Raw genomic sequence first — 26,140 nt, forward strand, 5'->3', positions numbered from 1 at the left:
TGTGTTTTCAATTGCAGAGTTCCCTCTAGGCCCTTCAATAGTTTTGACACCCTCTTTTTTTCTAAGCTTGAGGTGGGGTGGGTGCATCCCACATTTCTAAAGAAATTGTCTTAGAAAAATCCTCTTTTTAATCTCTTCTCTCCCAGCCCTTTTGTGTTTTCAAAGCTGGGTGAGGAGCCCAAGATCTCTGACATGGGGTTTTTTGTGCGTAAATTCTGAAGATGGTCATCTGGCCCATCACAGCAGACTTTCACATTTATTTTATCTCAATATTTCAGTAGAAACTTTAACATTAACATACTTGTGGTATAATAAAAAATATATTTGGGGGCTGGCCCCGTGGCCAAGTGGTTAAGTTCGCGCGCTCTGCTGCAGGCGGCCCAGTGTTTCATTGGTTCGAATCCTGGGCATGGACATGGCACTGCTCATCAAACCACGCTGAGGCAGCGTCCCACATGCAACAACTAGAAGGACCCACAATGAAGAATATACCACTATGTACCGGGGGGCTATGGGAGAAAAAGGAAAAAATAAAATCTTAAAAAATATATATATATATATAGATAGATAGATAGATAGATAGATAGATTTGGTCTTTGTTCCTGGCTCCTGGCATGACACTCCTAAAACTGTTGGAATTTCCTGAGTGATAGGAGTGTCTTTTGCTGTTCATGAGGAGCCCTTTTGAGCACACTGGAGTTTATGCTAATGAGGTAACTTAGGGTGTTCCCCTAGATAGTCTCAGGATGGGCTGGTCATCAGAAAGACCAAGTGATTAGAGGGTTGGAACTTTCAGCTCTGCTCACTGACATTCTGGAAGGGGAAAGAAGTGGGATTGGAGATTGAGCTCTATAAAAACTCTTGAACAACCCGGTTCAGAGAGCTTCTGGGTTGGTGAATGCATCCATGTGCTTCGAGGGTGGCATACCCCAACTCCACAGGGACAGAGGCTTGGAACTCAGGACCCTTCTGGACCTTGCCCTCTGCACCTTTTCATCTGGCTGTTCACTTTATAATAAACCAGTAAACGAGAGTAAACGGTTCTGAGCGCCATTCCAGCAAATGATCAAACCTGAGGAGGAGGTCATGAGCACCCCAAATTCTAGCTGGTCAGTCAGAAGTACAGGTGGTCTGTACTTCTTTTGATTGGCTTCTGAAGTGGGGGCAGTCTTGTGGGACTAAACTCTTTAACTTGTGGGATCTGATGCTAACTCCAGATAGATAGTGTCAGAACAGAATTGAGTTGTTGGACATGCAGTTGGTGGAGGATTGTTGAAGGATTTGAGAATCCTGAACAGAGAAGGCTGTTTTACAAATAAGCCCACACGATCTCTTCCAGGCTTCAGGAGTTGCCAGCAAGTTCTGCAATTTGTTGCAAGTCCAGGTTCACCATATTTACTCATCATGATTTTACCATCTTCAAGCTCATCAACCTTTTATCTATTTCTTTGCCTATTGAAGAAAAGCACCCTACTTTTTTTTTTAAAGATTTTATTATTTTTTTTCCTTTTATTTCCTCCCAAAGCCCCCCAGTACATAGTTGTATATTCTTCGTTGTGGGTCCTTCTAGTTGTGGCATGCGGGACGCTGTCTCAGCGTGGTTTGATGAGCAGTGCCATGTCCGCGCCCAGGATTCGAACCAACAAAACACTGAGCCACCTGCGGCGGAGTGCGCGAACTTAACTGCTTGGCCACGGGGCCAGCCCCAAGAGCACTACTTTTTAGTTGCTTTTCATATGAATACCCTTCGTACCTTGAGTCACTTTAGTCATCTATCTCTGTCCCTTCTGAAATTGTTATATATTTTTTCATTTTCAAGTGAACAGAACTGTATGTAGCATTATGGATACTGATGTTTGGTACAAGGGAAATTATGTTTTTTAGTTTATTCCTATTTCCTTTTATGATGACCAGCAATTATATTGACTTTTTTCATCATAGAAGCATGTTGGACTGATTTCTTTAGGGACTAGTCAACAATAACTTTTATGCCTTTTTTTCATGATATCTGAAATAGACCTTATTATATGTTCAAAGGTATAAACACATGTAGTAAAATATTGACCCAAAAATACAGTATGAAATATGTATCCAAATGGTATTATCCTCTTAAAAGTAACCACCTTTGGAATTTTTAAGGTCAAGTTATCATTGTTCACAATATTTTGGAACCTTAGTTTTTGAACTTAGTGTATTCTTTTGAACATCCTTAACAGTGGCTAGTGACCAAGAAGATGAATATAATTTTTTGGAAACATCAAAAAGCCATTGGGAACCAAGTCTGATGTATGATATTGATGATCAAATTGGGCAGTACTGTTTGGGTCAAAATAGTGTGTCTATGAAACAGTGGACCTGGTTTCCTTATGCAAATGACCTGGGTTTGAAAACAATACCAAGAGTAATTTTAAAGGTTCTTTTTCACAATGATAATGCCGTTATGATATGCCCACATTTTCTAGAGATGACTATTTAAAAGTTAAACATATGATCACCCTTTCTTTTATCATGAAAGACTAGTTCCACGAAGCTGTACAGTAGCTGACAGGGATGTAAGCCACTCCCTAATCACTTTCCGGACATGTCAGGTCTCATTTTGACTTCTGTCACATCAAAGCTTCTACTTATCCTCATATTGTGCAGAATAATCTCAACCAGATCTGATATCTCTGGGTGCGGCTTATATCCTAGTTCACCATGAGCTCTCTGCATCCTAGGCCATATCCTTCCTCCTAACTTCTTTTACAAGAGGGAGGTGGTCCTTTGGGAATCCTCCAAACTGCTCAGAAAAAGAGCATTTATAGACTTGTAAGGCATCATTTGGTAGGAAACTGTCACTACTGTTGACTTGTTGCTGCTGCTGCTATCCCAGGCATACGCCTTGCAATGACCTAACTAATTAAAGCCAGCTTATTTTAAGCCTCGCTGAACCTTTCTCATAGCCTATCGATTTGAGGGTGAGGGGGTTTGGTTCTCAAGCCCTTATTAGCACTTCTACGGGCACAGAATTCTTCAGAAAGAAAAATGAAATTCTGTTACACAAAATTGTGGTACCATGATGCTGAGTTCCACCAACAATGAAGAGCAGGTACCCAGATCCTCTTCTGAATCCTTATCATGTATGTGACACCCTAAGTGCAGTGCTTGGCCCAGAGACAAATGCTCAGAAAATAATAGCTGCTGTTGTTATGATGATATTCATCAATAGAATTAAAATGCTGAATTTTCTATTTGCCACATCATTCTGGGCATGTCCTTGAAACACCCAATTAGTCAGTCAAATGTTATTTCCCCTTAGAGAAGCCTTGTTGCCTTTCCCCAGGATGGTCACGCTCATTTGGAGGAATCTGACCCTTTGTCCAGATCCCGCAGAGCCCACAGCCTCCTTCCCAGCCAGCTGTGAAGGGATTCATGGTGGCCGTCCACCAGGCTTCTGAAGCACTGCTTATGGCAGTGAGAGGGTGTGCATTTCATCCCATAGTTCCGAATCTCATCCTTGAGCATCTTTTGAACTGCAGGGGTTGATTCAATACCAGGAAACCACACACATCTCTTCTAGAACATTGTGTGTATCTACTGTTTTCTGATCTAGGACCTTTGACCTGCTAACTGCAAAAGCAGCTTTTCCTCAGAGTCACATTATCCATCTTAAAAACCAAAGGAGAGAAAAAGAGAAATAAGGTATTGAGGAGGCCCTGTTTCCATCTCATTTATTTCCTTTTCTCTTGTTGTTTCTAGACTTATTTCTGTTACATGTCACAGTCACATAATTTACATATGTATTTGACTCTCTTATTTTTTTAGTTTTCTTCCCCAGAAAGATTTTATGATGCTTCTATGAATCGTAAATCTCCTTCCTTGACTGAAGAGAGTCAGCCTTTGCGGACTTTTTCTTTTTTACTTTATTAGTAAGCCATGTGGGGCTTTGACACATAACCCCAGATCCTCCTCAGTGCCAGGCAGTGAGCTCACCGCCCACCACCTCTGCAAGACATGCGTCATCTTCCCCAGAGCATAGAATGGGGAACCGAGGAGCTTAGTGATTAAAAACTATTTTGGTTGATTGCTGTGAATGCCAGAGATTTCTGCCTCTGCTTTGGTTTACTTCACATCTTTGGAAAATGCTACTCTTTGAATGTACTTAATCATGGGTTTTTACCAATAGGGCAATGTTTCCAGTGAGTAGTGATGGCTTGCCAAGGGAGTATATATGCCCGAAGGTACTTTTCTTCTTCTATCCATTCGAAGGATGAATTAGGATTAGAAAAGTCACAGATATGCAAGCCCATGTTGTAATTATATATTCTGGTGCCTCCTTCAAAACTGTTTCTATTTAGATTAATTTCTTTAACTTCCCCAGCATGCACCTGCTGCTGTAGTCAGGCTGCTCCTTTCTGTGTGGAAACACGCCATGCTTATCATTACTTCTCTGCCCTGACTCATGTTTTTCCTCTCAGCTGCTTTGTTCTTCATTTTTCCGCTCTGTTTCTCTACATGCGTTCTCAACCTCTGTGCCTTTCCACATACTGTTTCTTCTGCTTGAACTGCTCTTCCCACCATCCTGAGTTGCTCTGCCCTAAACCTGTCTCAGGTATCTTTGGTTGCAGGTAACATAAACTCATTAAACTGGTGTAAGGACAAGGGGAACTTTTGTGGAATGATACATGGACAGGAAGAACATGGGCTTTAAGGTAGCTTAGGGGAACCTGGGGCAGGAAGAGCCATTAGACTTCGTGAACAGCTGGAATCAGGACCTGGGGAGCCACTGGAACCAAAGCAATTAATTTCTCCATCTCACTCTCTCCATGTGCCACATGGTTGCTTGCTCTCAGTCTATCTCAGGGTTTCTCAACCTCATCACGACTGACATATATAACTTGTGGAGATGGTAAAGTGCAGTGGTTAAGACAAGCGTCTTTGGAGCCAGGCTGTCTGGGTTCACTTTCAGCTGTGCCACGTCCTGGCTGTGGCTTGGGTGACTATTTGATCACTCTTGTCTCAATTTCCTCATCTAGAGAATGGCAGTAATAGTAATAATAACAATAAGAACAACAATAATAATTAATACTTATATATCACTTATCACATGTGCCAGGCACTGTTCTAAGTGTGTTAGCTAAATTAACTTATTAATTCTCACAATAACTGTAAGTTGAAACCTCTTTCAGAAATCCTTCAGGCTAGGCATTTTTGTTATAGTCTGTAGAGCATATGTTTGTAACAATCCAGCAGGGTTGGGGGAGCACCCTGATGTCAACCAACCATCATCGATTTTTCGATAAAACGTAAGACTATTCCACTAAGAGAGAGAAATAAAAAGTCTAAGTGTTTAGCTCTTGCCACAAAGTGAGTACACTGCCCTTATACGGAAAAATTTTGGTTTTCAGAGCTTTTTGGAATTGTACACTTGTGTATCTATCCCTGTTTTATAGATGAGGAAACTGAGGTTCAGAGAGACTTAGAAATTTGAACAAGGTTACAGAGCTAAAAGTGCAGAAGCTGAGATTTGAACTCAGGCAACCTGATGCCAAAGGACCGCCTCTTGACTGTGGTGTTATAATACTTCATACATCAGAGGGTTGTTGTGAGCATTAAATGAGTTAACACGTATAAAAAATACTAAGAGCAGGGCGTGGCACCTAGTGAATGCTACTTAAGCATTAGTTATTACCGTGATTTTTCTTCATTCTAAAGGGTCATTGAGATGTATTATTGTAATGCTCAGCAGTGCAGTGGTGCGTTCAGGCTCCATTAAAGCAGGGCTTCCCAACCTCTCTCATGAAGGCAGAACTCAAAACTTGTGATCTTCCTAAGCCACATTGGAGTATACCATGAGACTGGTCCTGACCCAGGCTCTGGCCAACCTGAGGCTTTGCCCAACTGCCCTGTGAGCTCAGGGATCCTGTTACAGTCTGAATGTTTGTGTCCCCCTCAAATTCAAATGCTGAAGCCCTAACCCCCAGCGAGGCTGTTAGCCATTTGGAGATGGGGCTTCTAAGGAAGTAATTAAGGTTAAATAAAGTCATCAAGGTGAGGCCCTATTCTGATAGGATTTGTGTCTTTAAAAGCAGAGACACCAGAGAGGTCTCCCCACTCCCATCTCTGGACCACTCCACTCCCTTCTACCTACACACGCTAAGGAAAGGCCATGTGAGGACACAGCAAGGAGGTGGCCATCTGCAAGATCTCACCAGAAACTGAATTTCTCAGCACCTTGATCATGGGCTTCCAGCCTCCAGAACTGTGAGACATAAATGTCTGTTGTTTAAGCCACACAGCTGATGCTATTTTGTTATGCAACGGAGCTGACTAATACAGACCCATATCACACCTGGAGCCCTGTTCACTAGTGGGGAAGCTCTGAATTAGGGCGTGTTGATGTGTTTCCCTCTGCACAAAATGACTCCAAGCTGTTGAATTTTCTGGGCCTTATTTTTTTTGCTCTTTCTCTTTTCTTCCTTTCTTTTATTCTTCGTCTACTCTATTGCTGTTAGGCTTTTAACAATGGTCTTGCACTTGGTTACAGATTTGTGTGTGATGCCTTTTTTCCCTTCACACTGTGATTACAGCTTATCATTGGTGGGCTTGAAACTCATAAAATTAAACTAGTCAGTGTAGAATACACAGTAAAAATACACTGGCCTTGGAATGTAGACCCGGCCCATTCATCAACCTTTTCTGCTGTGTGCTTGATTGGTTGTGTTCTTGAGAAATGAGAAACCAACTAAATTGAATTTGTATAATTTGACACTTTATTCTAAGTGAGGTTATGCATTTAAGACATGAATGATTAAACTGTACTTTCCAATCTTACAGACAATTATTTTGTAGAAATCAAAATGTTTATTTTCTCTGTTCCCACTATTCCCATTCAAAGAGTCTAAAACCAGTCAGTATAACTCAAGCCTTTATTTATTTTTATCTTGAAGATGTTAAGTAACTCATTCTTCTCCTGGCCCCCAGCGAAGACAGTTTTGTCATTGTCAGCATTCTCTCAAGAAGTTTATCAAAGGAAAGAGGATGATATCCTCATTTGAGCCTAAAATGCCATGAGAAAGAACATCACATTCTCGTCCTGCCTAGTCCAGTTGTCCTAATGTGGACTTTCTCATTTCCTGTTATTTGCTCATCAAATATTGCATCACTTTGTAAGAGGAAAACAATTTTGAAAACTATAGTGAAAGATCATGCTGAAATAAATTTATTTTAGACACACTCAAGCACACATGCATTCACATATATGAAAAAACAAAAACTAAAACTAAATTCTGTCAATTGGATTGTTCCCTTAGACAACCTTAAAGTATGACTATAAAGTTTCTCTTTCCACAAACAGATTTCTTGTTTTCATCCTGTTAGGAAAAAAGGAAGTGAGGGCTAACCTTTAATCCACGTATGAGAGAGTGGTCCCAAAGCAAAGCCCTCTCATGTATCACTGGGAGGATAAAATCCTGACAAGTTTGAATAAAAAGGGCAAATATAAGCATGATAAGCATATAAAATGGCAAATGTCAACTCTGCCAAATATATAAAGAAGCATATATGAATCGATGTCAAATTTAAAAAAATGGCAAGTACACACATAGTTACACCTAAAGAAGAGTGGTTTTATTACTTCTTATAAGAAAGGTATAAGGGTATTCCAGTAAGTCCAGAAGATATAGGAAAAGATCATTCATAATCTTACTTTCCTCGTGCAATTATTTTCCCTTTTTTATGCATTCTTTTTGCATTTTCTCCTTGTGCACTTCTCTTTTGTGTATTGTACCCTTACCATGTACATTTTGTGTTCTGAGAATGAGATAGCCCAACACAGGCATTTTGTGGTGCCACTACAGTCTATAATCATCATTTGTAAAAGCTTTATGATAATCCATGGATTGGATGTGCCATCTGTGTCCAACTTAGGAAAAGTCATTAAAAAGTGGAGAGAACATGGACATAGATGTTTGGTATACAGATATTTGCCTGCAAATAATGTCAGTGTGCAATTCAAAATAAAAAACCAGGGGCTGGCCCCGTGGCCTTGTGGTTAAGTTTGGCGTGCTCCGCTTCAGGGGCCCACATTTGGTTCTCGGGCATGGACTTACACCACTCATCTGTGGCCATGCTGTGGTGGCAACCCACATATAAAATAGAGGAAGACTGGCACAGATGTTACGTCAGGGCAAATCTTTCTCAAGCAAAAAGAGGAAGATTGGCGATAGATGTTCGTTCAGGGCGAAGCTTCCTCAGCAAAAAAAAAAAAAAGAAAGAAAAAGAAAAAGAAAGAACTAACTAAATACTACAAAGAAGTGAAAATTAGTTTAAATGTTCAAAGAGCCTGGTATTTCTTGGATTTATTGTTTTCCCTGTCATTTTTTCTTTGCCAGTGTCCCCCATTCAATTATTTAACTCTTTTGTGTAATCTGTATGTCATAAGGGAAAATCAACATAGAAAGATGAAGTCACTGGGTCTCTCCTTGACTTTTTTTCTTTTGATACTCTTAGAAAAGAAATATGGTGCTTTCAGCTATGATTAAGATATTTATTTACTAATAATTTGCTAATCATGTCATTATTTGAACTAGTACCTGGTATAACTTAGGTAAGCATTTTTTGAGTGCCTACTGTATGCTATGTATAGCTATCAGAGGGTACAATTGCTTTACTTTTTAATTTGGAAAATTATTGAAAGCAACAAGTTCAGATGAAAAATGTATCTGATGATATTATAGGGAAGGAAATTAGTATCTGTTAATATGTGAATATTTTAATAGGTGTCAGGTGTTTTTACACGTATTTGGCCCTTTAATCCTCATTAAAGCCCTATTAAAGGGGGACTGTTAACGCCAATGTACACAGCAGGAGACTGAGATTCAGAAAGCTAAGTCGCATGTCAAGGTCATACAGCTTGTAATTGTCTGAGCCGGGTTTCAAAGGCAGACATGTCTGACCCCGTGCCAAGTGCACTGTTCTATTTGCTTAAAAATGTAATGCAGCATTCATATTTGTAGTACAGTTTAAAGGGCTCAAAGAGCAGTATTATAACTAGCGGGGGAGCCACTGGAGTTCTTTAGAGGGGGGTATCCAGTCAGAGGAATGTGGGTTTCTTTTTTTTTTAACTTTTCTCTGAGCCATGTTATGTTACTATTTACAGCTGCATCGTGGCCTAAGGCCCTCTTGTAAAGCTCCTTCTCAGAGAAACGTTCTTTCAGAACATTTTTCTCACCCAGCCTCAGAGCACATGGAGATGCCTCTCTGTGAAGTCTTTGGAGGGGAAATGGTGATAGATCTTCTTATGCAATTTATGAAGTTCTACTCAATGTCACTGTTATTCTCTTACACTATCTGGATAGAAAATATTGTAATAATCATAGGATATTGAAATTTTAAATTCCTTATCCCTTTCCTAAGGCTCATGGAGGCGGTCTTTAACGGCAACAGCAATAATGGTAAGAGTGAACATTTATTTGAATGCTTACTGTGGGGAGAGCCTGTGCTTTGTGATATAATATGGATTACGTCATTTCATTTTCTCAACAACTCCGTGAGGTAGGAATTGGGATTTGAAAGGATTAATAGAAAACACTTGTCTTCTCTTAAGTTCAAAGCCGGTTTAAAGGTAAAAACAGGTATCAAACAGCTGGAGATCAAAATGCTACCTTAAGTGCTAATAATACTGATAACTGTGGAATGAGGCTTAGAACTACCAGCCAAGTAGGATCGCAATACTTTATCCGTATGAAAGACAGACTCAGCCTGTCGCCAGCCCTGACAGCTCGCAAACAACCACAGGCCTACTTGCAAGGGCGCCTGCCCTATTTCATTTATAGCATGAAGAGCTGAGGAGGATGAGCACCCCCTACTAACAGGCAGATCCCAAGTGAAAGAAAAAGGAAGAGAAGGGCTGAGCAGAGCATGTGCAAGTGTTTCTCCCAAACCCACGAATCAGACAAAGAACTCCTCTTCCTATGGAGAAAAATAAGTGAGGAGGTAGAGAAAGGCTAGGGATGCTGACTCTACCGGAGTTACTGCCACATGGAATCAATGGAAAGGAGGTCTTTGCCCCCAGTTGTAGGTACTGTACATGGCTCTATCCTACAGATAAGGAAACTGAGGCACTGAGACATTAAGTAAGAGCTCACAATTGTAAGTGGCAGAGAAGTCTACATAGGGTCACTCTAAAAGTGGTAGAGTCAGGATTGACCCAGGCCACCTCAGAAAGGCTCTGACTTAGTTCAGGCACAAGGCGATGGGGCATTAAGAAGGGAGGGCAGTGAGAGGGATGCGAGCAGAGGTGATGAGAGTTGGATTCACTTGTTTTGAGAGTTGGGGAGGGGTCAAAAGGACTCAGTGTTCTAACATGCCTACTTAGAAAATGGTGAAAGCATTTAAAAGAACGAGTGTTTTCAGGAGACAATATCCAGTGCTTATTTGGACATGTGAGTTTGAGGTACCCTGCTTGTGGGCTGTTGGAAATTTGAGTTTGCAACTTGGGAGGACGATCGGGGCGGAGATGCAGATTTTGGAATTCTTCGTTTGAAGGTGATTACTGCCTGAAACAAAGGGAGTGCTTAAATATGAGCAGGAAAAGAGAAGGTTGGTTTCAGAATTGAATTTTGTATTTGAAATATGCGGGAAGATTTGATTTGGTAACCTTGAGTGGCTCCATCTACTTTAAAGGCAAGTCCCAGCTTTGGTTGAGGACTTCACTTCGTCTTTTACCCATAGCCCTAGTGCACTGCAGGGCAAGCTTACAGGTTACCCTGGTGTGCAGAACAGTTTCCATTTGCCCCTTCAGGTTCACGGTCCATCCCATTTCCACCCTGTTCTCTGCCCTGGGAGGCAAACATGTATGGGCTGCATCAATTGGGTTCAGCCACTGATGGGACTTAGAAGGCAGGAGGAGTGTGAGGTTAGTGTATTTATTTCCTTGGCTCTTTTACTGTCAGATTCATGTGGACTGGCTGCTTTTCTCTACCCAAGGCTTTCTACAGTGACTGTAGAAGTTTCCAGTAACTGCTCTCTTCCTTTGCCCCTCAGGCCTAGAGAAGGCAATGACTTCCAAATGTTACTACCCCCAGGGGACTCTACTGAGCTTTGTTAGATTTTATGAACACTGCTAACATCTTTATAAATAACGTCTTTGTTGAAGTCTCCCCACTTTCCCAGTTCCTACTGGGACCTTGAATAAATAATATACCTGGTACACCTGAAGGAATTTATGTTCTCCAAGGCACTAGCCCTACCCATAATAAATAGAGGGAGGCTTCTAATTTGGAGGTCTCAGACCTGGGAGGAGATGACAGAATTAATTCAGGATGTACAAATCCTGTACATGTACATGCAGCATTGTCGGTGGACAGAAGAATGTCTTATATGGTTGTCATAATTTCTCAAACATTTGTAAGTGCCTTAGTGATTCATAAAATAAAACAGAATTTATTTGAAAATACCATGAAATCATTTTAACTATTGTCTTTATATATTTTCTTAATGAACAGATAACTTGTGTTAAAAATATAACTATTGCCATGTTTGGCTAAGGAAATATTTTAAAATGTGTAGCGCGAAGTCACATGCAGAAAAGTTGGGAACTACTTCCAAGGCCTTTGTTGTTAAAAGTTCACCACACTTTTCCCTGGGTGCAAAACTAGAGGGAGGTGGAAGGAATTGTTGCAGTCCCAACTATTTCTATCAGGATAGAGAAAAAGATGACCACCCACATCTTGAAAGAATGTTTGTGAAATCATTTCTAACTCTTTCATTTACACGAAGAAATTCAGGCCCTCAATCTTGCCCTAAAGGGTACACCACGTTCTCAGCCCTGGCAACACCTTGTCCTTTGAGTGACCTGCCATGGCTCAAGCAGAGAGCAGAGTCTACAGAGCACAAAAATCAACATCTCTAAGGGCCTGTGGAATTTGATGGCGTGTGCAGTGTGCGGCAGACGGTGGCCGAGTGCCAGGCTCTGTAGGTGAGCCCTCCAACGGCTCATATTCATTTTTAGCCACTCTGCAAAAGCAAGAAGAGAGGGCTAAGCTCGCAGTGAAGGTCTGTTTCCAGGTTTGGCCTTGTCAGTGATGTTCACTCACTAAATGGTTACTGAGTGCCTGTTCTCTTCCAGGCACTGTTCCAGGCTCTGAAGCATCAAGGGGCCCTCTCTTAGGGAGCTCCCCTTCTGAGTGCAGACCCGAGTTCTTCTGCCTGCACTCTCTTTGAAACACCAGTTCTCCACAATGCTCTGTGCCTTGAGGGGTTAACTTCCAGTCAAACTGAAATGTTCGACTCCTTGTTGCTCCCATTTCAACAGCATGGCTGGTAGCATTGATTACAGAGTGAAGAAAATGTTGTGGTATAGACAGGCAGCACTGTTCTGTGAAAGGCTCTCTGTCAACTAACAAAAAGACTCTGTGAAATGCATCTCAAACCCCACGGTTCTCCTCTGCAGCCAAGAGGTCTCTCCTATAACATAATCTGAGCTAATAATTCCATATGCCATAAGAGTGTAAAATTAGAATTGAAGAGTTCTGCAAGGCCTCTGAGTTAGACACAAAAATTTATTCACTGAACCACACAGATGTTGAGCACTAGCTTTCTAATGGACTTTGTGCCAGGCGCTGGGGTATTTGACTGCATTTTATATTCTCTATCAAGGAGGGCTACAGCTCTGGCCTATTGCTTCTTTCCCATGTCCTTCCAAATAGGAGAGAAAACTCTATTCCTGCAGAAAATGGTAATTGAGGGCAAACTCCTGGTTATGAATTGTACTGTCAACAAACTGTTAGACTCAGAAGTAAGCGTTTTTCTGATGTTGCCTAGAATCAGCAACTCTGTGGATTAGCAGCTGACAGGTTGAGAAAGAATCTTGCTTTCTACTCTCCGCCTCTTATGAGAATCAAGAGTCATATCTTTTTCTCCCTTTCTGTGGACCAGATACCATATAAATCACTCTGCTGTTTATTCTAGGTCTTTATGTAGGGTATTCCTTTCCCTAAAGTCTCACACACAATGTAGACACTTTGGCAGCTGCATCAGCAAAGGTCAGTGTTTCAGTTTAGTGCCCGAAGATCCCTGACAGACGTCCAAAAATTTCTGGTTGAAGTCAGTAATTATTTACTCCCCTGTTACCAGGATCTGTTTGAGGACTAAGCAGAGAGAAGCAGAAAGGGAAAAAAAAAAAAAGTGAATCACTAGTCTTTCTTCACCTAACAACAATATGTTTTTCATGGCACATATGTAATGTCATTGAGCAACAAAAATAAATAAATGCATTAGAAGAATAAATAAATGCAGAAGACACAGAGACTCCAAGTGGAAAAAAGTTAGGTCCCCGGGCCAAAGACTATGCAAACCCGAGCAAAGGAGGAATTTCCTTAACTTTTCCCCCAGGTTTAGTCCTTTTCGGAGCTTGAGTTTGCCCCCAGGAGAGAAGTCTGTAAGGCTGCCAGTGGGAACACTGTGCTCTATTGCTATAAAGGCTGTGCAGGGAAGTATTGGGATTCCCTCATTGCATACTTGGAAGACTGCCCTTCAGTACACATGGTGTCCTCTGTGATTCCTTGCCATAGGCCAGGATGCTAAATGGGGCTTTGAGTCTTGAGTTGGGGTAGAATCAGACATTGAATCCTTGGTAAGAGGAAGTAATAAAGTGTCAAGTGACTGGGAGGCATGATATCTTTCTTTTCTACGAGAGTCTTCCATGTAACCACAACATTTGTAAATATATGCCAGGCTCTGTTCTGGGTGGTAGAGACGTAACATTGAACATAGGGATGATGGCTTCTACCATGGTGGAGCTTAGAGGCCGGTAGAAAGCAACAGGCCTCAGTGATGAAGGGCATAAGCTTTGAAGGTAGGCTGAGGCTGAATCTTGGATATTTAGAGCATTCTTTACTTTGTCTATAAAGTGGAAGTCATAATTCCTCCTTCCCAGGGTTGGGATGAAGATAAAAATGAGAGAATATATGTATGGTAGTGAATTCAGAGCCTGGTGGATTAATTGCCCCCAAATAGTAACTGTTGTTACTATTTATTTTCTTTTGTGGCTTACTTTCTGGCTCAGGAGTCAGAGACTTGAGCTCTAAGTCCTGGCTGGTACCTCCGTGACAAGAGTGCTTTGCTCTCGGGTGTGCTTCATTTAGACAGAAGCTGGTTGTGCTAAATACTTTTCATTTTCTAGTTGTAATGGCTGATTTTCTTGCTTTATGTCTGAATATTAGACCTCTTTGATGAAGATAAAGTGATTTTCATGTTTCTTTCAGTTGAACTTAATTCATTCATTTGTTAGACACTGGTAGAGTTCTTACTCTGCACGGGCAGTGTGGGGGGCTGGGGCGGGGAGGGAGGGGGTGGTGTGCGGAAGATCCAAGGATGACTTAAGATAGTGTCTGTTCTGTGCAGTTAAACAGTCTAGTGGTAGAAAGGGACAGATAAATAGATAATGGCAGTGTATTTGCTAAGGGCCAGGAGAGGCCTGTACAGAGAGCTCCAAGAGTCTGCAAAGGGGAAACAGCTACTTTGAGGGAGCAGGGTGGGGTGGAGGCGGTTGAAGTAGAAATGTTAGATAAATCAGGTGGGGAAGGAAGGAATTTAGAGGTAAAGGAAGCAGCATGTAAAAGATAAGAAAGCTTGACTTTTTCAGTTAGTTGCAAGAAAGATATAGTATCCTAGGATAGGTGGGAGTGATATGATGGGCTAGGAGTAAAGCTATTTGGCTAAGGAGATAGTCATATATATGGGCTGGACATGGGACTAGACAGTCCTCAGCCAAAGAGCTAGTGGCTGAAGACACTGAGTTTCCACCATCAGAAATAGTATCTATATGTTTCCCTCTTGTTTCTACAGAGACAGAAGTGAGCATCTAGATAAAAGAGCTTCAAGGGGCCAGCCCTGTGGCCAAGTGGTTAAGTTCGCATGCTCCACTTTGGAGGCCCAGGGTTTTGCTGGTTCGGATCCTGGGCGTGGACATGGCACCGCTTCTCAGGCCCATGCTGGGGTGGTGTCCCACATGCCACAACTGAAGGGACCCACGACTGAAGTATACAACTGTGTAGTGGGGGGATTTGGGGAGAAAAAGCAAAAAAGAAAAATAAATTGGCAACAGTTGTTAGCTCAAGTGCCAATCTTAAAAAAAAAGAGCTTCAAATTGTAGCCTAAGGGTTACAGTGGTGTATCCTGAAAGTGTACGTCCACACTGCAGAGGCAGTAGTAGAGTCCATTTGGAAATCTTCTCCAGTGAGTTGTGGGGTAGGGTCAAATCTTGCTCATATAACGACATAGATGTGAAAAACTTACAGCTTCTTTGCTGCTAGAATAAATCTAAACTTCTTTACAAACCTCTGTGAAGGCAAAAGTGGGAGTTCATTTTTTTTTTTTTTTAAAGACTGGCCCTGAGCTGACATCTGTTGCCAATCTTCTTCTTGTTTTCTTTCTTCTTCTTCTTCTCCCCAAAGCCTCCCAGTACATAGTTGTAGATTCTAGTTGTAGGTCCTCCTGGTTCTGCTCTGTGGGATGCCGCCTCAGCATGGCTTGGTGAGCTGTGCTAGGTCTGCGCCCAGGATCTGAACCAGGATCTGAACTTGGGCCACCCAAGTGGAGCATGTGAACTGAACCGCTCGGCCACAGGGCTGACCCTTCATTTTGCTTTTTACATCCTGCCTGAAAAACATTTGCCTTTCCCTAAATTGTAAGGATTTTCTCCTATGTTTTCTTCTAGTTTTATGGTTTCTGCTTTTATGTTTAGATCTGTTATCCATTTTGACTTAGGTTTTGGTGTGAAGTAAGACTTGAGATCCATTTTTTCTCCGTATGAATAAGTGTTTGGGTCTATTTCTAGGCTCTGTTCTGTTTCACTGATCTAACATGCCAATATCACACTGTCTTGATTACTTTGGTTTTAGAGTAAGTCTTGAAATCAGAAAGTCTTCAAATTTTGTTCTTTCTTTTAAAAATTATTTTGAATTTTCTAGGTTCTTTGAATTTCCTTATGAATTTTAGAATCTGCTTGTCAATTTCTATTTTAAAAGTGCTGGAATTTTGATTGGGATATCATTGAAACTATCAATCAGCTTTGGTGGATATGACATCTTCCAAGTCTTCCATGAAACTAGCAAGGTATATGTCTCTCTCTTAGGCCTTTATGAATTTCACTCAGCACTGTTTCTTATAGTTTTTACTGTACAAGAATGCAAATTATGTTAAATTTATTCCTAGGCATTTCATGGTTTTTGATGCTACTGTAAAGTGGTATTTTAAAATTTCAATTTCTAATTATTCACCACTAATATATAGAAATACAATTGACTATAAAAGAAAACAAATAATAAATTCCAGCTCATTAAAATAATAACTTCTGCTCTTCAAAATACAACATTAAGAAATGAGTGAGCAAAAGACAGAATGGGAGAAAATATTTGTAATACATATATCTACAAAGGACGTGTATCTAGAATATACAAAGAATTCTTATATCTCAATAATAAGAAGACAAACAACCTGGTAAAAAAAATGGGCATAATATTTGGAAAGACACTTCACAAAAGAACATATATGAATAGTTAATAATTACACGAAAAAATGGGTAACATCATTAGTCATCAGGGAAGTGCAAATTAAAATTACAGTGAGAATCCATTACATACTGGAGCAACAGGAGCTCTAATATGTTACTGGTAATATTGTACACTATCTTGATAAACAGTTTCGCAGTTCCTTCTAAAGTTAAATATACACTTACAATATGACTCAGCAATTTCATTCCTGGGTATTTACTCAAGAGAATGAAAACATATGTCCACTAAAAGACTTGTACACAGATGTTCACAGAAGCTTTATTCATAATGGTCTAAAACTGGAAACAAACTCAGTGTCCATCAACAGATGAATACGTAAACAAATTGTAGCGTATCCATAACACAGATTACTATTCAGCAATAAAAAGGAATCAACTACACAACAACCTGGATGAATCTCAGAACGTTATAATGAGTGAAAGAAGCCAGAAGCAAAATAATCCATATTGTGTGATTCCATTTTTACGGGATTCTTGACAGACAAAACTAATCTATATCGACAGAAAGCAGATCAGTGGTAGCGGGGTTCTGAGGCTGGTGGAGATGATGACAAAGGAGCATAAGGGAATGTTTGGGGTGATGAAAATGTTCTATATCCTGATTGTGGTGGTTGTGTTTATTTGAGCATATACATTTGTCAAAAGTCATTGAAATGTAGATTTAAAATGGGTGTTTTATTGTATGTAAATTATACCTCAATCTAAAAAAGTTCCTAGCAGTCATTGCAAGTTTCAAGTAATCTCTTTCAGTGTAGCTCAGTCTTTTGTGGATCAACATTGAGCCAAATCCAAGGTTAATCACCTGATAAGGGTCATTTCTCCCCTCTATTTTGTTTACTCCACCCCCTCTTTCATGAGAGTCTAGCTTGGGGGAGAATTCATGTGTCTTCATGGCAATGGTGGAGGAGGTGGTTGGCTTGCAGGTAGGTCCCTGAGTTCTCATTATCCTAAGCAGCATTTTCCCTATTTGTCCCTGGGCATTCTGCTGGTGAAGTTCATCTTGCTGCTCTCGAGGTACTGGCTTTTGTCCTCCTTGTGTGCCATGCTGACATCTGCTGCTGGTGGAATTTATGGTTTCTGCTCCCTGTATGTCCGGAGGGGGACATAGTCCTGGGGGAATTCCCTCTCTTTCTTGGAGCGGTTCTTCTTCAGGATCAGCCATGATTCCCATTTGGCTCGGGATATTTGCCGTGGAATCACTTCCCCCTTTGCCACAGCCTGCTTCTCATCTCTTAGCTGTCTTCCACTAAGAACGTGGGAGAGCATCTGGATCACTCCTGTGTCACATGGGAGGTGAGGGACAGTCAGTGGGCACTGTCTTTGACTTTCTCTTTGCCCAGACACATCACCGGCCAAGGGCGCCCAGTGAAGTAGTGTTTTCCCACAGTTACTCCTGTTACGTAGCTCCTTGCGGCAGCTTCCCCTCAGCTACACGGGTTCCTGTCTCTTCACTACTCCACATCCCTACCCCTGGTCAAGACTCAAGGGAGTGGGAGACATGGCCCCTGAGAAACCCAAGCAGCTCATCGCTTTTCCTTTCAAAAAACCTTTCCCCTTCCTCTCTGGGTAGGCTTGTACTTTCCCTTCTTGTGTGGTGGGAACTTCCCCTACAACACAGTCCTATGATTCCTTATTTATAGATGGATTTACTCTGGATGGGACCCATCTTCTTGTTCCCTACAGCAGTACACTTCTTGGCTTAGCCTTAATGATAGAAGGGGGCCATTGGGAGAGACTGGCTTATCAACAAAGGGCAACACATCAGGAAATATTTCAAAAATATTACCTGTAGTACAGGAATATTTTAGAAATGACTAAAGAGAGGAGAGACACTGGCAAATTTCATGATTCTTAAGTAATAACAAAGAGGATTTGCCCGCTTCAAAGAGGTATTAAGTAATAACAAAGAGTAAAGTCAGTCAGAGTTACTTTGAGTGTCTAGTCTATTAGGTGACTTAGGATATTGGGGAAGAGATACTTAATAATCAGTCACCTGGTTTATGGGATAGACACCCTGCTTTTATAGATTAGGAAATAGTGGAGAAAGGAAGTGTGAATCATAAACTAAGTAGTCATACAACTAAGTAGTGTCATTTGGACCCAGTGGTCTTGATTTCCACTTTTTGTATCTTTCTCCACATATCTTTATCGTGGCTGCTAATCAATTTATAAAGTCAGGGTACTGCTACAGGTTAAGGCACTGGAAATAGAAGCGATTGAGGAAGGAAAGAAGAATGGAAAGAGAGTGTTGGGAGCCCACCAAAACAGAGGGTGTCAGGCCCACTGCTGCCTTTTCTCCAGCTGCGTACTGACTGTAAGAAATGTGTAGCTTTCTACTGCTCACTTTAGGAAACTTTACTGAGGGCACCGTGGAAGATTTGCCCCACAAATGGGATGCTTTACTGGAATTATTGACTCTTAGCAAGAATTCTTTGCAAATGATTAGATTTTTGAAAGCAAGGAGGATAAAGTGAAATTGAGAATATATCCCAATTTGTGCTGTTAAGGTGTAATCCTAGAGGAACATTATACTATAAAGCCTCTTTTGTTTCAAAAAAAACTTTTTTTGAAGCCAGATTGAGATGCAATTATATTTTAGTGGTTAGATGTCAAAATAAGATAAATTGGAGATTGCTTAGTAAAATGAAAAATTACATGGCGGTAACATGCTTCCTTTGCTCACAGGTTTAGGTATACTATTAACTCAATAAAAGAATTTTCCATTGTATTTGTGTAATATCAGGTGGGTTAATTATTTACAAGAATGCTCAGTTAATATTCTAGGGAACGGCAGGCTGCTCCAAAGTCTCTAGGAAACCAGGTTAGCCTTGTCTAACCCGTGCATTTTTTCTGGATACATATAACTCTATTAAACGACCTGTTTTGAAAGAAAACTCACGAGTTGTCTTGTGAGCAGCTTTATACCCCTGTGTTAACCTTGTGGGCTTCCCTTGCTTCCTTATGTTGTGATCCCTCATACTAATGGCTGCGTAGGCTTTACTATTGCTTGGACGGCTTGTTGACAGAAATGCTCAATAACAATTTTGAAATCTGGTGGGCAGATGGGCAAGCGCACTGTCCAAAATCTGCCGGAGCTACTCATCTCCATCTGGATTCAGATGCCGCGTTGTCAGGCGAGTCCCTTCGCTTCTTTGAGTTTCAGCTTCATCATCGTGAAAGGGGGAAAATAATGCCTATCTCTAAGGCAAAAGAGGCTCCAGTGCCACTATGCATGAGGCATTATTAATAATAGTATCGACACCAATGCTTTCAGAGAAGTCATTTCTCTCCACCCTGGAACCCTGTGAGGAAGTACCTTGTTCTGTGGTTTTACCCAGGTTGACTGTAACTTATTATAGACCTTTGTCCATTATGCTGTTACCATGGCAATGCAGAGAGTATTACTTACATTTTTTTATTTGGATTTATGCAGTTGTATTTTTTGAGAGATCCTGACAAATGGGTTCTTAACTTATAAAATGTGGGGATGCCAAAGCGAGGTCACTTAACTAAAACAAATGAAAATGAATCATCTGGGGATAGCAGAGGCAAGGTCAAAATTAATGTTGCTTAATATTTTTGTAACGAAACAGAATATTTTATTTTGCCAGGGGCTTTTTACCTATAGTGTGTCTTCTACGGAATAATCACCTAATTTTCAATGTGCAGTATCAATAAATGATATGCTTATTTTTAGTCCTTGAGAAACAGTACAAAAGAGATTTTTGTGCTCCTATTTAGACTGCAGGAGTAGACCTGAAATATCTATTTAAGAAAATTGTATATAAAATGGTATTGAATACAATGGTTTTTGGTTTTTGGTATTTTTGTGAGGAAGATTGGCCCTGGGCTAACAACTGTTGCCAATCTTCCTCTTTTTGCTTGAGGAAGATTGTCCCTGAGCTAACATCTGTGCCAGTCTTCCTCCACTTTATGTGGGATGCCACCACAGCATGGCTTGACCTTGAGCATGCTAGGTTCATGCCCAGGACCTGAACCTGCAAACACCAGGCCACCAAAGCAGAGCACGCAAACTTAACTACTACACCACTGGGCTGGTCCCTGGAATACAATTTTAAAAATGAATCATAGCTTAGTTATACCAGCCCAACTACATTTCAATTTGCTTATTCTGCGTATTCTTTGTGACAGAAGTATAGAACTTTTACATTGCTTCCCTTACAACGTACACACAATTTTAGTCTTCTTTTTGCTTTAACATTGCATCATAAATGTTTTCTCATATTACAATATTATCTTTTTTTTATAATTTTAAAGGATTATATACTAATCCATTTGCTTAGTGTATCATAATTCTCTAAACACTTCCCAGTTGTTGAGCATTTAGGTTGTTTCTGTTTTATGTATTATTCATAACGCAGCTCTTATTTTTTACCCATAATATTCAGCTTCTCTTAAATTATTTTCTTAGGGTAACTTCTCAGAAATGAGATTATTCTTCAAAGAATATGAATAATTTTCTAATTCTTGCTCTAGACACTATATTGCTTCCCAAAGGGCTGTTGCCTAGCACCGCCTGCTTCAGCGTTCTTTAACAGCACGGGGCAGCACTAACAGAGGATGATCTTGTACTGGCCATTTATGGATAGGTGGATTTGCAATCTTAAGTTGGAAAACAGTTTAACCTTAGGAGCTATTTTAATGGAAAAACCTATGAAGAGGCTAGGACTATACCAAGGCAGAGGTTTCTAAGCTTTGGCTTTTTTACTTGTACAATCAATTCCGTCATTTCATGACACTTAATTGTGCCCAGTCAGTGAGTTATTATGTTGTGTGTGTTTGTACGCAGGTATAGGCAGAATCTCGAATGCTATACGTCTTGAAACTGTAAGAGAGTGCTAGACATAAAGCATACCATAAATGTGGCTCACATGTGGCTGCTCAAGAAACTTTGATTTATGGTACCATGGTATAGGCAAAAGTTGAAAATCATATTGCCTCCAGGGGCCCGGCAGGTGTTGTACATGAGTGAAACACACAAAGGTTGGACAATACAGGATGTCAGGGCCAAGGTGAAGTGGGGAGTACAGCCCTTATCCAAAGGAGGGGTGCTGCTACTTGACTCCAGCTGATGGCTGTCATGAAGGAATGCCAGCCCAGGGTCTTTAGCGCTTTCAATTTTCAAGGGAATTTCAGAATTTGGATTTTTAGATATCTTAGTCTATTCCAGCTGCTATAACAAAAATACCATAGATTGAGTGGCTTAAACAAACAACCTTAATTTCTCACAGTTTTGAAGGCTGGAAAGTCCAAGATCAAGTTGCTGACAGATTCGATGTCTTGTGAGGACCTACTTCCTGGTGTAGAGATGGCCATCTGTATGCTGTGTTTTCATATGCAGAAGGGGCAAAGGAGCTATCTGGGATCTCTATTATTTATTTATTTATCTATTTATTAATTATTTTTTTGGTGAGGAAGATTGTCCGTAAGCTAACATCTGTGTCAATCTTCCTCTATTTTGTGTGTGGGACACCTCCACAGCTTGGCTTGATGAGCAGCATGACTGGGATCCAAATCCTCTAACTCTGGGCTGCTGAAGCAGAGCGAGCAAACTTAACCACTACACCACTAGGCTGGCCCCTGGGATCTCTTTTATAAGGGCACTAATCCCATTCTAAAAGAGCAGAGCCTTCATGACCTAATCACCTCCCAAAGGCCCCACCTCCAAATACCATCACATTGGGGGTTAGGTTTTAACATATAAATTTGGGGGGGGGGACACATTCAGTCTTTAGCAATAGGTAAATCTCGTATTTACATGTGCAACTAATGTAAACATTTGAAAAACACTGCAGGCTTAACAAAAATGTCTGGAATTTTGATTTAGTCATTACTGCAGTTTGTAACTGCTCTCATCTGAATCTAACTACAATTCTATGAAGCAGGCAGAGGGGGTATTCTTTTTGTACAAACAAGGAAGCTGAGGTTCAGAAATTACTCTTCAACAGTTTATCAACTGCCTGTCCCACTAGGATGTAAGCTTCCTGAAGGCAGGGCCATTCTTCATTTTCTTCACTGCTCTAAGCCCTGCTCCCAGAATAGTTTCTGGTATATATTGGACACACAATAAATATTTATCGAATTAATGAGTGATGAATAAGTGGAAACAGGTTAAGTCATGTGGCAAGTAATATCTATGTTTTTGTGCCAGACACTCCTCATGTTTTATCTCATATTAATCCACACAACATTCTGTGAAAATAATATTATCCCCATTATATAGATGAGTCAGCTGAGTCTCAGAGAGGTAAAGTAAGTTGCCTGAGTTCATGTAACTTATAAGAAAGAGAATCAGGACCAGGAAGGACCCAGATCTTCTTCGATTGCTAGCTCTTTTCACTATGCTGCCACTCTGCCACCGTCATCATAACTATCTCCCACCACATCCTCCCAAATACTGGCATTTTATTCTGTAGACCAGTGCTTCACATCTCTCTTGAACAGCGATCTGCACACTTCCTCTATAAAAGGCCAGCTAGTAAATATTTTAGGCTTTGCAAGCCATATGTTCTCTGTTGCAACTATTCAGTTGGCATTGTAGCATGAAAGCAAAGACAAAACGCAAATAAAGGGATGTGATTGTGTGCTAATAAAATGTTGTTTACTAAAAGAGGCAGCAGACCCAATTTTGCTTAAGGGCTGTAGTTTGCTGACCCCTGCCCAATAAAACAGACAAATTACCTTATTAAAAAGGTAAAAAGCCAGCTAAGTTGCTAGTCCACTGTATAGACATTTAAATTCTTTCGTAGTTCTTTGGCTTTACTTTGTATTTCATGGAAATGTTTGCTGTATACATCTAAATTACCCTGAGGTTGCAGTGGTGTGCTAGTAAATGTTTAACCACTGGCTCTCTCACAGGATATAAAAACCTTTGATGTGTAGTTTACCAATATATGACTTCTGTGGTATGGACATTCTCACCATAGCCAATTTCAAGCCACCAATATGACGTCACTGAACATGGCATGCGGGGATAAGATGCAGTAGGGGCCGACTCCAGCACACCACTGTCTGAAGGCATTTATCCTTTGCATTCTTTTGGCAGAAGTTACAGAAATTTCAACTAGTTCCAACAATAAGTAAAATGTATTGTGGCACCTAATAAGCTAGATAGAGTGGCTCCAGAATTGGTTAATTTAGTGGCTTAGTGACATCATTAAGGTTCCATGTACTTTTTGTCTTTCTGCTGTGCTGTCCTTGACTTATTGACTTTGTCCTCAGGCTAGCTTCCTTCACGGTTGAGAGGTGACTGCTTAGTTCCAGGTATCATATCTAGCTTCAAAATGTCTACGAGAAGAAGAGAGGCTTGTTTCTTTCCTGTGTCTTTTCTTAAGAGTAAGGAAACATTTCCCAAAGGACTTCCCCTCATTGCTCGTTGGCTAGAATTACTTCACATCCTTTCCCTCATCACTCGCTGACCAGGGAAAGGGAGACCAATTAAAACCCATTCTCTGAAACAATGGATTGGGCCAGACTTCCCTGAAGCAAGTGTCTCTTGGAAAGAGAGCAGATAGAGTAGATACCTGAACAAAACCAGGGTATGATAGAATAGAGGAAGGGGTGAACTATGGAACTGGGGTAGGCAACCAGCTCTGTCTGCTACGGTAGGTTCTATATATTAAAGCTAAAATACAAATATGTTAGATCTTTTAAATGAGTTTTTCTCTGAGTGTTTAATTTTGGGGAAGAAAGTAGTTGACTATTAAAAGTACTTACCCATGACACAAAGTTATGTTTTGGAGGGACTGATCCTTAAGCTCCAGAGTGTTGGAGATTCCTTTGGAAGGTTAGTTTTGCTTTGAAATCAGAGATAATTCCATGGCTGATCAAGTCAGTGACATATAGGCGTGTCTCAGAAGAATGTCAATGGTACCGTTTAAAGAACGGCATTTCTAGCTGCATCAGGTTGCAATTAATGTCGTTGTACTGGTGTGCCATTAGCAAGATTATATATGCATGATTAGACAAAAGGTATAGGAATTTATACCGAGGAAGAAGGAAATGTAGTGGAAGTAGTGTAGGGCATTCACTAGGAAAAGTGGTCTTGCAATAAGATCAAGGTTTATATCTCATTTCTACTGCTTGGGAGTGTTAATAATATTTGATAAAATTACTGAATCTCTCTAGTTTGAGTTGCTATATCTGTAAAATAGGGATAATAATAACTACCTTCTATAGTTGTTATAAATATTAAATGAGATACTGTCTATGACACTGCTTAATAGCAGCATGGCCTATGGCAAGCGCTCTGTAAAAGTAGCTCGGTATTGTTGTTTACACAGCGCAGACACCAGTGTTTTGGCTGTTACTCAGTCCCTAGGCCAATGATTACAATATTATCATTTCAAGTAATAATTTTGATTTTTCCTAAATCAGTAGGCTTAACATTTATACCAGTACTGGTCTTCTAATACTTTTGATGGATTTGTACTCTTCCTTTGTTCGCTTCATCTCCTTCGTCTGTCTCCCCACACTCAGGAGGTGGCAATGAGATGAAGAGGGGGGGCCCAAGTCTTGAAAGCGAGAGAACCTAATGGTCTTTATGGGAATCGCTCTTGTTGCCTTGGCCTCGCTATCTTTGCTCTGTATTTGGTCTCGAAACTCACAGGCTGCCAATTTGTTCCCATGACTTCAAAGATGCATACCTGCAAAATTCTACTGTGAGCTATTTTCTTGAGAAAGTTTGGGTTTTAAAGTAAATTTTTTTTCACTAGACAATTTGGTTTGCTCAGTTTGGTTAAGCAGAGGGTACATACCCTATATTCACCAAATAATGCACCCTTTGTCATATTTGAAATGATGTTTCATTTAATTAATATTACTTAAAATTTCTTCTAGTGAGCATAATAAAATTGTACTAACCACTGAGTGATTTGCTCAATCCAGTGGAAAAAGCATCTGTCAAAACTCTTATTTGGTCTCTTAAAAAATTCATTCCTTACTGTACCTAAGAAGCCTGTTTGACATACCAAAGAATATCTTAAGAAACATTTTATCTGACACTGTCTGTGGGGCCAGAATCCAGGCACAGCTTAGCTGGGTTCTTGGCTCAGGGTCTCACAAAGCTGCCATCAAAGTGTCATGCAGGCTGTGTTCTCAACTGGAGGCTCAACGCGGGAAAAATCTGTTTCCAAGCTCAAGATGGGCTGTTGGCAGAATTCATTTCCTTTCTGCTGTAGGACTGAGAGCTTTAGCTTTTTGCTGTCATCTGGAGGCTGTCCTCAGCTCCTACAGGCTACTGCAATTCCCTGCCACATGGTCTTATCGATAGGCAGTGTACACCATAGCAGCTTGCTTCTTCAAGGCCAGCAGGACCGTGAGGGTGAGTCTGCTAGTAAGAGTCTAGCGAGTCTTACATAGCATGACATAATCATGGAAGTCATGTCCCATCACCTGAGCCATGTTCTAGTTAGAAGCAAGTCACAGATCCTACCTACACTCAAGAGGAGGGATTACACAAAGACAAGATCAACAGGGGGCAGGACTATAGTGGGCACCTTAGAGTCTGTCCACCACAAAGAGCTGTGTGTGGTTTGCTGACCACAGAAACCCCAGTTCCTTGAA

At 40.7% G+C, this 26,140-nt stretch overlaps 1 protein-coding gene across 6 annotated transcripts in view; it reads left to right on the forward strand.

Moving 5' to 3' along the window:
- SLC16A12 (solute carrier family 16 member 12) overlaps positions 1-26,140 on the forward strand; it is an 84,675-nt gene that overhangs the window by 36,101 nt on the left and 22,434 nt on the right. Inside the window, exon 1 of one of the 6 annotated variants that reach the window (XM_070224451.1) lies at positions 19,358-19,689. The exons of the other annotated variants lie outside the window; for them this stretch is intronic. The gene's annotated coding sequence lies outside the window, so the exon portion shown is untranslated. Of the gene's footprint in view, positions 1-19,357; positions 19,690-26,140 lie in introns of those variants that run through there. 6 annotated transcript variants of the gene reach the window in all.

This window comes from Equus caballus, chromosome 1, assembly GCF_041296265.1.
Source record: "Equus caballus isolate H_3958 breed thoroughbred chromosome 1, TB-T2T, whole genome shotgun sequence".
Taxonomy (NCBI): domain Eukaryota; kingdom Metazoa; phylum Chordata; class Mammalia; order Perissodactyla; family Equidae; genus Equus; species Equus caballus.